This window comes from Rhinopithecus bieti, unplaced genomic scaffold (genome assembly GCF_001698545.2).
Source record: "Rhinopithecus bieti isolate Rb0 unplaced genomic scaffold, ASM169854v2 scaffold_47937, whole genome shotgun sequence".
Lineage (NCBI taxonomy): Eukaryota > Metazoa > Chordata > Mammalia > Primates > Cercopithecidae > Rhinopithecus > Rhinopithecus bieti.
In genome coordinates this window covers 100,634-113,502 of record NW_016818991.1, presented here as the reverse complement: position 1 = coordinate 113,502, position 12,869 = coordinate 100,634, and the positions used below count along the sequence as shown (strand labels likewise).

The 12,869-nt window shown below is 44.8% G+C and overlaps 2 long non-coding RNA genes across 2 annotated transcripts; one reads left to right on the top strand and one right to left on the bottom strand.

Annotated features, from left to right (window-relative positions):
- Positions 1-2,906: 2,906 nt before the first annotated feature.
- LOC108519169 (uncharacterized) lies at positions 2,907-10,731 on the bottom strand. The gene is made up of 3 exons (XR_001882550.1): positions 10,661-10,731; positions 4,710-4,776; positions 2,907-3,220 (listed from the first exon to the last, which is right to left on the bottom strand). It is a non-coding gene; the product is annotated as an uncharacterized LOC108519169 (long non-coding RNA).
- A 59-nt stretch (positions 10,732-10,790) lies between these two features.
- LOC108519168 (uncharacterized) lies at positions 10,791-11,775 on the top strand. Its single transcript, XR_001882549.1, has 2 exons — positions 10,791-10,909; positions 11,108-11,775. It is a non-coding gene; the product is annotated as an uncharacterized LOC108519168 (long non-coding RNA).
- Positions 11,776-12,869: the final 1,094 nt, after the last annotated feature.

The window sequence follows — 12,869 nt, the reverse complement described above, 5'->3', positions numbered from 1 at the left end:
ACATACCACCATGCCCAGCTAATTTTTTTTGTATTTTTAGTAGAGACGGAGTTTCACCACATTGGCCAGGATGGTCTCCAACTCCTGACCTCAGGTGTTCCACACACCTCGACCTCCAAAAGTGTTGGGATTACAGGTGTGAGCCACCACTCCCGGCCCAGCAGCACCGATTTTGCAGGGCAAAGCATCATTTGTCTTGAATCAGTCCTACGGCCTACATAAGATATGGTCCCCTCTGGATTCGCGGCTGACCCTGGCACTTGTAGCTGGAGAAGGCATGCAAACATTGATGATGCGCAGTGCTAGCTCTCAGATGGTAACACTGGTTGTCTCCCCATCCCACTTCATTTACTCAGCAAACATTGATTTGAGACCCTGCTGTTCTGGGCCTGGGCCCCAGAGGAAGACAGGCAAGACCACAGACCATGAGTGTTCACTGAGAAGCAGACAGAGGCAACGCTGCTGTGAGAAGCAAGGAGAGGGCTGAGACCGTCCTGAGGACAGCAAGGAGGGCACTAACCTGGAAGATGGGCGGCAAAGATGTCTGAACTGAGTCTTGAAAAGCCAGCCAAGCTGCTCACCCCAAAAGAAAGTTTATTCTGGCTGGACAAACCAGCCAGAGGGAAGAGACTTCAGGGATTTCAAGGCTAAAACTGAAGTGTTTACAGATCTCCCTTCCCCAGAGACCCTCACGCTTGCCCCCAACCCCTGAACTCTCACAGTACCTCCTTAGGGAGAATGACCAGAAAAGGCCCCAAGGGGAGGTATTGCTGGAAGCCGGGTGGAGAGAAAAAGCTGCTCAGTCTTCTGATGAAGTGGGGAGTGGGGAGGGGAGGTGGGCTCATTCCTAGCTATTGAACTGTGCTCTGCCAGAGCTGGGCCCTGTGGCACAGTTAACTCTACAGTGAGTCCTGAGGGCTTGGAGGGGGCTCTCCCTCAAATCTCAGCATCCAGACCACTTCTGCTCTGCCCACCAGCCCCGCTAATCCTGGCGACCACTCATTCATTCACTGGTTTGTTGAATTGATAGTAAGGGAGCACCTTCTCCTAGATGCTAAAGATACAGCCACGGACAAAACAAAGACCCCACAGGCCTTCATTCTAGTGGGGGAAGCAAACAGAGAATGATCAAACAAGGAAGCGAGGAAGACAAACAAGAAAGGGAAAGGGGGAAGAGGTGGATCCGTTCATGTGGGAGAGAGAGGCTCAGTAATAGCGGGTATGGGGCAGAGGCCTGAAGGAAGGGCGGGAGGCGGGAGGGAGGAAGAGGAGGAATCCCAGGAGGAGAGAGCAGCACCTGCAAAGGTCCCGAGGCAGGCCTGTCCCCAGAGCCCCAAGAGTGGGCCAAGCAGGAACTCACTGTGCATGGAGAGACCCAGAAGGGTTTAAGAGCGCCAGCTCTGAGCTCATGCATGCCTGGGGCCCACTGGGCCCTAGCGGCCTGCATTTGGGCAGATTGCTTCATCTCCCTAAGGCTCAGCGTCCCTGTCTGTAAAATGGGAAGAATGGTGCTACTGCACCATGGCTTTCTATATACTTTTTCTATATACTAAATAAATGGCAGTTATTATTAGGATTATTATAAATGCAATGGATACATGTTCAATAGTTAGCATTAGCACTTTCCTAAAGGGGATTTCCAACAAGATAAGACATTAGATTTTTTTTTTTTATAAAAATATCTTAAATTACATTGACAGTAACACATGTTGTGAGTGGGGTGTGTGGGCATCAAGTATCAGCAATCACAAATCACACTCACGCCTTCCCCGACTCCTCGCAGGCGAGGCTTGCCCCCATTACTCCAGAGCTGCCTTACAGGCACCAAAAGCAAGGCCTGGAGGAGCCAGGAGCTTGACTGGGTCTGAGCAAGACAGTGTCAGAGCCAGAATTAGGCTGCAGTCATCTTTAGAAGGAAGCAGAAAGTTTCTCTTTGAATCAACACTTCCTCCCATTTTCTTTCCATTTGAGTAAGCAGAAACCTTAAGAGTTTAAGCCTTTTTCAGAAAGTTTGCAGCTATGGTCAGTGTAAGGAGACAGCCATCTCCCTTTTAATTTTTGATTTTGAATGTGAGTGATTGGGAGGTCCCTCGATGACTGGTCTGGGTCTTCAGAAGGGTCTCAAGGATGTGAGCAGGTTGTAGAAATCCTGCTCTGGCCCCCACCCTGCTGGACAGCCCAGGGTGGTTGATGGGTGCCACCCACAGCTGATCTGGAATGTTCTGCTCATTTGCCCCCCTGCCAGCTTTTCTCCAACCTTTGAGGGAGCCATCCCACCTGACCCATGCCTCCTGCCACCCAGCTCATACCCCTCATCATCAGAGCGCAGCACGACCCAGCTCTGTCTCCTGCAGGACACACATAGGCCTCTCTGCCCTGCTTGGCCCACTGTTCCCAGCTCTCTCAGAGCCCAGTCCATCCTACCGTGTGTTAGCGATGGTGGGAGAGATCAGTGCAGACCTGCCCTAGAGGAGCCTGCCAGAGCAGGGGAAGAAGTAGTGACAATGAGTAAACCACGTGCTAATTTTCTTTTTCTTCTCTTTCTTTCTTTCTTTCTTTCTTTCTTTCTTTCTTTCTTTCTTTCTTTCTTTCTTTCATTCATTTTTTTTGAGGCAGTCTCACTCTATTGCTCAGGCTGGAGTGCAGGGGTGCAATCTCAGCTCACTGCAAGCTCGACTTCCCCGGGCTCCAGAGATCCTCCCACCTCAGCCTCCCAAGTAGTTGGGACTACAGGTGTGTGCCACCACACTGAGCTAATTTTTTTTATTGTTTGTAGAGACAGGGTTTTGACAAGTTGCCCAGACTGGTCTTGAGCTCCTAGGCTTGAGTGATCCACCAGCCTCAGCCTCCCAAAGTGCTGAAATTACAGGCATGAGCCACCCTCACCTGGCCTGAGTGCTGAAAAAAAGGAAAGCCTTGGAGGCAAAAGGTGAAGCACTGGGTGGAAGTTGACCTCCAAGCGGGGAGCAGGCAAGCCAGCACCAGCCTAGGCTCCACGTGGTCATTGAGAGAGGGGAAAAGCCACCGACTGTCCCTGCTCCATGGGGAAGGCAGCCTCCGACTATGGCTGATGGGCTGGCAGTCAGGTAAGGACTGGCTGGCAGGAATGGGCATCCAGCTGCCTCTGCTGCTCCTGTGAGCCGGGGATGATGGTGCCAGTTAGGTCTGCATGGCCATCAACAGGCCAGGTGGCCAGATCGGGGTCTGTCAGCTCCGGTGGCTGAAACACACAACAGCATCATCAAACCTAGCCTGACATAGTCATGAGAGAGATTTGGAAAAAGACACAGTGATTTTGCTCTCCATTTGCTTTTTCTAAAAACACTCCTCTCTAGTAAAATGTATGACAGCAATAGCTCTCACTTATGGCTCATTTAATGTGTGGCGGTGTTTTCCTAAACTCTTTATATATGTGTATTAGCTCATTTAATCCCCACACAAATCTTATGAGGTTTTACCATTGTCCGCATTATATAGATCAGGAAATGGGGGAGTTTATCTCCAGGAAAGTTAAGAAACTTTACCAAATAACTTGACCAAGGTTTAAATGGAGGTCTTACCCAGAGTCAACTTTAACCTCCAGACTGTCTCTACTACATTTTCTTTAAACAGCTCTTTGGGATGGGCTTGACCTTGCTGCAGGGTCTTCCTCTGATTCCCAATTCTTTGGATTCAATCCACATTTAAATCAGTCCTCCTGTTTCTGCCTAAATAAACCAATGCTTATAATATTTAAATATTTATTAGGATTCTTTATCTCTGCAATGGTGTATTTCCGAGATAATTTTCTGATGAAACCCAGAAGAGAGAGAAAAGAGAAATATTGATTGAAACCCATATTGTGACAATAATTTTGCTGGATAAATATGTTTCTTTTTTTTTTTTTTTGAGACAGAGTCTTGCTCTGTCGCACAGGCTGGTGCAGTGGTGTGATCATGAATATTTTTCAAAATATTAGATCACTAGCTAGAGTTTAGAAATCCTTTGTAAAGGATTCCTTTGTAAAGAAATCCTTTGTAAAGAGAGAATTTTGATGAAATGGAATTTGCCATAGCATCCATACTTGCTTACGTTTACCAAAGGTTAAACTGTTCCCACGTGTCACCTTCTGCTGGGTAGTTTACTAGTCATTGGCCAGTGGAGAAATGGTTTGCATTTGAGAAAGAGGCCTAAAGAATACAATGCATCTCTACTTTAATTTTTCAAGAAAAATGCCTGCCCAACCTTAAAAAATCAGGTAAGTAACACAGAGAGTAGGGACTACCATAAAACTATTTACACAGCTAACTGGGATTAAAGTAGACCTCAGAGCTTTTAGTGACATCTCCTGACCTCTGCTGGACATATTTGGGATTGCATAGATCCCAGGTCCTTGAAAGTAACCAGCAAAATAAGAATCTTAAAGTTTACAGAATGCCTCATCTAAATCTCTCATTTCAGAGATGAATAAAATAAGGTTCAATGGGCTTATGTGACCTACCCAAGAGTACACAATTACTTATGAAGTGGCATATTCAGGACCAGTACCTAGAAATCATTTATTGCCCAGTAAACCACATATGCAAATGTTGATTAACTTCACTGGAATGAATAGATACTCTTTGGATTATCTTTAGAGTACCATCATTTTTAGAAATAAGAACAGCTGACATGGACAAAGTGGTAACAAAAGGTCAAAATTAGAATTATTTGAACAAGGTCATAGTTACCTTTATATCCCATATCCCATATCCCCAATCCCATAACTCCGTCATTATCTTCAGTGACTGATGATGTCTGTAGAGTAACAAAGAAGAGAGTCAGAGAATTCATTTTCACAAAAGCATTTTTTCAGTTGTAAATATTTATTCCTGATTGTATTTGTTAAAATGAGCTTGCCTTCCTAGAGGAAACTTCAACTGGCCATAGGAAATAAGACTGCCCAGGGTTAAAAGGACCGTTCCTTTCGAGAACTAACTCTACCAGTGTTCCTGCAAAGACACATGGAACCCAAGGGAGGCACCCAGAGGTCTCTGATGCTTCTTCAGCTGGGAGTTATGGGTCTCCCTATTGAGGCTGTATATAGAAGAGAAAGCTGAAAGACCACTGAACTATGTAGTCAAATTATTCTACACTTTAATATCTCCAAATGCATAGTGTTAATGAAAGGAGTAGAGTATTATCTTTGAAAGAACGTAAGCTTTGCAGCCATGCAGTTAGTGGCTGCTTACTACCTGTGTGAGCTTAGGTAAATGACTTAATCTCTCTGAGCTTCAGTGTCCTCAACAATAAAACAGGAATCATAAATGATACTTTTCCAGAAAGTTGTTTGAGAGTACATGAGATTGTGTGTGAAAATCCTAAGCAAAGTACCTGGTGTTACAGGCCAAAAGCAGGGATAATGTTTGATTTCTTCATGGAATTAAATATACACCAGATTTTTTTTTTTTTTTTTTTTTTTTTTTGAGACTGGGTCTCATTCTGTTGCCCAAGCTGGACTGCAGTGGTGCAGTAACGGCTTACTCCAGCCTCGAAGTGATCCTCCCACCTCAGCCTCCTGAGTAGCTGGAACTATATAGAGGCACATGCCACCATGCCTAGCTAATTTTTTTCTTTTAATTTTTTGTAGAGATAGAATCTTGCTATGTTGCTCAAGCTGATCTTGAACTCCTGACCTCAAATGATCCTCCTGCTGCCTCCTGCCTCAGCCTCCCAAAGCACTGGGATTATAGGTGTGTGAGCCACCACACCAGGTCTATGGCGGATTTTTTTTTTTTTTTTTTTAAATTTCCGATAGGGTTTTACTCTGTTGCCCAGGCTGGAGTGCAGTGGAATGATCTTGTCTCACTGCAGCCTCGACCTCCCAGACTCAAGCAGTCCTCCCACCTCAGCCTACCAAGTAGCTGGGACCACAGGCACCACCACACCTGGCTAACTTTTTGTATTTTTTGTAGAGATGGGTTTCACCATGTTGCCCAGGTTGGTCTCAAACTCCTGGGCTCAAGATGTACCCACCTCAGTTTCCCAAAGTGCTAGGATTACAGATGTAAGCCATTGTGCCTAGTCTAAAATGTCTCTAAGGCATTTGTGAATAAAGTCTTGTCCATTTCAGATTATTTTATTGGGTCTTTGAGATACAGAATTGAGTATTTCTCCATGATAAATGTATAAATCAGCACTTTTTTTTTTGTGGGAAAAAGTGTGTCTGGGCCGGGCACAGTGGCTCATGCCTGTGATCCCAGCACATTGGGAGGCTGGCGCAGGTGGATCGCTTGAGCCCAGGAGTTTGAGACCAGCCTGGGCAACATGGCAAAACCCCACCTCTGCTAAAAATACAAAAATTAGCCAGTCTCATATCCAGTCTCAAAATTAATTAATTACTTAAAAAATAAAAAATTAAAAAAAGAGACACTTTAATTTAAAACTTTAAATTAAAACGTCCCCACTCCAGATTTTGTTGCTGTTGTTTGCTTTTTGTAGTTTTGCTGTGCCTTCCCCATGATAAAAAGCGCTCTTAAAACTTGGCAGCTGGGATTGTCTTCTCCGCACTGCTGCTGTTACGGAGGTCTCCAGCGCCTTCCCTCTCCTAGTGCAAAATGGCAACTCTTAAGGAAAAACTCATTGCACCCAGTTGCGGAAGAAGAGGCAACAGTCCCAAACAATAAGATCACTGTAGTGGTTTGGACAAGTTGTATGGCGTGGTGCTATCAGCCATTCTGGGAAGTCCTCTGGCTGAATGAACTTGCTCTTGGTGGGGATGTTTTGGAAGATAAGCTTAAGGAGAAATGATGATCTGCAGCATGGGCAGCAGATGGGAGTTATTTCTTCAGACGGAGCATAAAATTTGTGGCAGATAAAGATTATTCTGTGACTGCCAATTCCTAAGATTGGTAGTGGTAATCAGGAGTCCGTCAGCAAGAAGGGGAGAGTCGACTCAATCTGGGTGCAGAGAAATGTTATGTCTTCAATGCATTATTCCTCAGATTGTCAAACGTACATCACCTGATTGCATCATATATTGTGTTTCCAACCCAGTGGACATCTTACATATGCTACCCGGAAAACTAAGTGGATTACCAAACACCGCGTGATTGGAAGTGGATGTAATCGGATGTCTGCTAGATTTCGCTACTTATGCTGAAAAACTTGGCATTCATCCCAGCAGCTGCCATGGGTGGATTTTTGGGGAACAATGGCGACTCAAGTGTGGCTGTGTGGAGTGGCGTGAAATGTGGCAGGTTTTCTCTCCAGGAATTGGAATCGGAATCCAGAAATGGGAACTGACAATGATAGTGAAAATTGGAAGGATGCATAAGATGGTGGTGAATAGTGCCTATGAAGTCATCAAGCTAAAAGGATATACCAACTGGGCCTATTGGATTAAGTGTGGCTGATCTTATTGAATCCATGTTGAAAAATCTATCCAGGATTCCATTCCCATGTCAAAAATGGTAAAGGGGATGTAATGGCATCGAGAATGAATCTTCCTGAGCCTTCCGTGTATCCTCATGCCAGAGGAATTAACAGCGTTATCAATCCAGAAGCTAAAGGATGATGAAGTTGCTAGCTCAAGAAAAGTCAGATACCCTGTGGGACATCCAGAAGGACGTAAAAGACCTGTGACTACATGGACTCTAGCTATAGAAATTTAAAAACTACAATGTTATTTAACTCTGAGCCTTTAGTTTTCATCCGTGTACATGGATCTGCAGTTTGCTTTGATCTGTCTTCAATATGTGAATTTGGGCTCACAGAATTCAAAGCCTATGCTTGGTTTAATGCTTGCAATAATGAGCTCTTGAACAAATAAAATTAACTATTGTAATGTGAAAAAAAAAAAAAAAAAAAAACTTGGCAGCTGGCTGGGTGAAGTGGCTTACGCCTGTAATCCAGCACTTTGGTAGGTAAGCTGGGGTGGGCAGATCACCTGAGGTCAGGACTTCAAGACCAGCCTGGCCAACATGGTGAAACTCTGTCTCTACTAAAATACAAAATTAGCCAGGTGTGGTGGTGGATACCTGTAATCCCAGCTACTTGGGAGGCTGAGGCAGAAGGATCACTTGAACCTCGGAGGCGGAGGTTGCAGCGAGCCGAGATCGTGCCACTGTACTCCAGCCTGGGCAACAGAGTGAGACTCTGTCTCAAAGAAAAGACAAAAGAAAAGAAAAGAAAAAAAAAAAAACAACAAAAAAAAAAAAAAAAAAAAAAAAAAAAAAAAAAAAACTAGGCAGCTAAATTGGTTGTGTGTGTATGTGTGTGTGTTTAAACATTTCACAGACATTTACTAAGCACATTTCCTTCAAGAAGAGAAGAAACAAGTTTTTGTCAATAAGACACCGTGGATATGATGCCTCCCTGAGTTAATTAAATCAACCCAGACTATTTTTCGTTGCCATGAGGGAGAGAGAGTACACCCCTGTCCCTTTATGGTATTAGAGATTGTCTAGTCCAGCATGCTCTGTGGAATCCTGCAGGAGTCACAGCAGGGCACTACTGAGAAAGTGCTAAGAGGACAGGATTCTCTTAAACCAGAGCAGCACTGTGTGGACCAGTTTTATGAGTTAACTACTCCTATAAGGGAGATTTGTTTGCATGAAATTTCTTATGGCTGAAACATATTTGCAGAACACAGATCTAGGCTCATTCCCTAATTTTACATATGAGGAAACTGAGGCTTGGGGAAGTGAAATGACATCACTAAGTTAAAGCAGAGCTGGAAACAGTACTCAACGATTTGTATCAGTTGGGGGACTTGGGTGCTGGTTAGATGCCAATTCTGGATAACCAAAGTAAAGACTCATAGAGGCCTGTAAAATTGACAGCAGCCTGATAGTCAGGGTTGGAAATGGCCAGAACCATGAGCACACTGGAAGGCCAAGAAGCTGGACAGAGTTCACAGAAAGTCCACAAATAGTTTCATAACCAGAGGATCCTGTAGAAATGTTGGTGCTTGTACTGCCTCTTCTGCAATGCATGGCACCAACCTTCTCCTCTGATATGGTTAGACCGTGTCCCCACCCAAATTTCATCTTGAATCTCCACAGGGACTCCGCGGGAGGTACCTGAATCATGGGGGTGGTTACCTCCATGTTGTTCTTGTGATAGTGAGTGAGTTCTCACGGGATTTGATGGTTTTATAAGGGGTTTTCCCCCCTCTTTGCTCTGCGCTTCTTGCTGCTGTCATGTGAAGAAAGATGTGTTTGTTTCCCCTTCTGCCATGATTGTAAGTTTCCTGAGGCCTCCCAGCCCTGCAGAACTAAGTCAATTAAACCTCTTTCCCTTATAAATTGCTCAGCTCAGGTATTTCCTCATAGCAGCATGAGAACGGAGTAATACACCCTCTTATTCTCATGTCACTTGATTTAAAGTCCCAGGAGAGAGTTTGTAATTGGCTGGGTTGAAGTCACATGCTCACACTCAGGCTGAATGGGAGCCAGGTCTGGCCCCTTGAGCATCCATAGCGGGACCACTGCCCACAATTAGCCATCCACATTGGGGAAGGGTAATGCCCCAAAGGGAATTCTAGATATTGCGAAGGGGAAATGGATGTGGGCAGCCCAAAGCGCAACTAAAGGGAGCCTAATGGCCTATAGCAGATCCTGATAACATGGACATTTTGTCTCAAGCAGGAAGAGCTACAGCAGGGAGAAAAGGATCTTTGCTGATGTTGAACATCAACAGGGCAAGCCTCTTTTCTTCAGTTACATGCTGCAGTTGTGAGAACTCTGACATTAGTCTCTATACACTCCTCCAGCTCATCACTAACTGAAAACTAGTTATTCAATAATCCTATACCCATTGCTGAGCAGCCACTCGTTTAGAATATTACCTTTTTAAACATAGGTGTAGGTCCAAAGTCAGGATAAATAATAGGTTGAGCCTTTAGGGAAGTCAGAGTTCTCCAGAGAAACAGAACCAATAGGATGTATATGCATGGGGAGAGGGATTTACTTTTTAAAATTGGCTCATGCAATTGTGGAGGCTGGCAAAGCCCAAAATCTGCAGGGTCAGCAGGCAGGCTGGAGACCCACGGAAGAGGTGCAGCTGAGCCCAAAGGCAGTCCACTCACAGGATTCCCTCTTCTTCTGGGCAGGTAATCATTTTCCTATTAAGGCCTTCAACTGATTGGTTGAGGCCCACCTATGTTATCAAAGGTCATCTGCTTTACTCAAAGTCTATTGATTTAAATGTTAATCTCATCTAAAAAATACCTTCACAGAATCATCTAAAATAATATTTGATCAAATATCTGGGTATCGTGGCCTAGCCAAGTTAACACATAAAATTACCCATCACAGACAGGTCTCAGAAAAGGAGCTGGGAAGGCTTGAATGACTTTACAGCCAACTGTAGCCACAGCAGGACCTTGGGCAGTCACTTTCCTCTCTGAGTCTCATTATTTGTAAAATGAGGGTTTGAATTGGGTGGTGTCTAAGGGTTTAAGGGATAAAATGGCAAGGTGAGTGTGAACATCTAGTTTATCTCCCCTCCCAGATTTTTCCAACACGGGAAATTTCCAACAGTTTGGGATGGCAGGGACTTGGATCAGACACAGAAAGGAGGCAGAGTGCTCCTTAAGGGGTTTCCTGCCCAGCACCCATTTCCTTCTGCCCTACAGTATCCCAGTTTTTATTCAGATTCCCACCTTCTCTCACGTAACCCCATGTGCTTCAAGACTGACCTCACTGCCAGCACCAGGGATTGGTCCAATTGGCCTAAGTGGATTTCTATCCCCAACCATTGATTGTTTCAGGAATCCAGGCCTGAGCGGATTCGCACGTGACGTCTCCCTGGATACGGGGATGGTTTCACAAAGGGATTGGAGTCACTGAGATGTAAGGAGAAGTCTGCTGGCAGCTTCTGGGACATTATACCCTGGTGCTGAAGAGACCGCTGCTGGAAAAGGCTATCTTCCTGGGGATGTTGTCAGGTGAGACCTAGAATTGTGGCAGCCACCTTGCCGCCACCTTGGCAGCCACCTTGCCGCACGGGGAAAAGATGAGCCTGGGGAGTCCCAAGAACCAGAGCGGGAGCCCTGATTGCCCCACATCTCATCCCCCACCCCCACCAGTGACGGACCTTTTAAGCGATAGGAGCCAATAAATCCTCTTTATTTCTGTTACCGTAGCAAATGGAAACCTAATAGAGACACTATAATGGCTACCATTCCAATGCTTTTGGAATTAGTGCTAGGAGAACCCGAACAGAGCCCTTCTCCTCTCCGGTCTTCGATAGCCGGGGGCGGGCCGACCCAGCACGCAGGAGGCCTGCACCGCCCAGCCTTCTCGCTGAACCAGGCAGCAGCTACACCACATGGGGCTCCCTCCCACGTGAGGCAACGCAGGAAAAGACGCTACAAATCAGAGATGACCACCCTGGAGAAGCAGGAGAAACTCCCCAACTTGAATGAATGTATCAATATTTGAGAAAATGTAGGAGGTGGATGTTACTCTTTAATCTGCTCAGCATCCTTCCCCTATCCCTTTTGATAATTGGCCTCATCCAGTGGACACAGTGCTTGGAATGAGATCCAGGCTAGGCCAATCAATCTCTCCCCGAAGTGTTTCCCTGAAGCTGGAAGAGAGGAACTCTGTCCTCTCTTGGATTACAGAGCTGGAAGGAGATGAATTTGATGCTACTAGTGTTCATGTTTCTAACCAAGGGAGATGGGGCCTAGCAAGCCTTAATGGTCTTCGTTTATTTTCCGTCAGACCTTTTAAGCTTCCCCCATGGTGACCAGCCCGAGTAATGCACATTTAATTCAACTTCTAATGCAGGAAAATCAATTGCATTGCACCAAAGACAGTTTATTACATGTAATCTGAAGTTTAATACATAAATAAACAAGCAATATACACACAACATGGCACTTAAGAGTTCAATTTGGGGGCCTATTTCCCCCCAGAAATCAAAATATTTATACTGTCCTAAAATATTTCACATTATGAAATAAAGTTTGTTTTTTGTTTTTTAATCCAGGCTGGAATTGCTTCAAACTTTTTTTTCCTTTGACTTTTATTTTAAGTTCAGGGGTACATGCGCAGGATGTGAAAGTTTGTTACATGGGTAAATGTGTGCCACAGGAAACTTTTAAAATAATAATTATGATGGCTTTTATTTTAACAATACTTTACAGTTCACGAATTGTTTTCAGATATCTTACCCTATTTCGATCTTCCTCCTCAAATGCTTGTGAGTTAGATAGGACAAGTAAACCCACTTAGCAGATGAGGAAACTGAGCGATGAAAAGAACCCAACTACAAGAACGAGGAGCACCTAACACCCACCCAATCTAGGATGTTATTAGTCCCAAAAGTACCTCATTCTTTTTGGAGCTGGTGGGGGTGGGGAGATGGAAGCAGGAAGAGCCCAAATTGTGTCTACCACTGGAATTCAGATATGCCTCAACTTGATAAAGTAGGCTCACTAGAAGGCTTTATGTTTTCTGCTAGTTTGTTCTGTAGGTTTTTAGAGATCTCTCAGGTGGAGAGGGTTGAATTCATCATACCTCTCAATTCATGGTACGTTATCATCAGCAAGGAACTGCTCTTGTTTTATTCAATTACGTACTTTCCTTTTATACACCATCCATATTCTTTTTTTTTTTTTTTTTGATAAGGTCTCACTCTGTTGTCCAGACTGGAGTGCAGTGGTGCAATCATAGCTCATTATAGCCTTGACTTCCTGGGCTCAATCGATCTGCCTGCCTCAGCCTCCTGAGTAGCTGGGACTACAGGTGTGTGCCACCACACCCAGCTAATTTTTTTGTATTTTTTGTGGAGACGGACTTTCACCACATTGCCCAGGATTCCTTGGGCTAGCCTTGAATTCCTGGGCTCAAATGATCTGCCCACCTAGGCTTCCTAAAGTGTTAGGATTACAAGTGTGA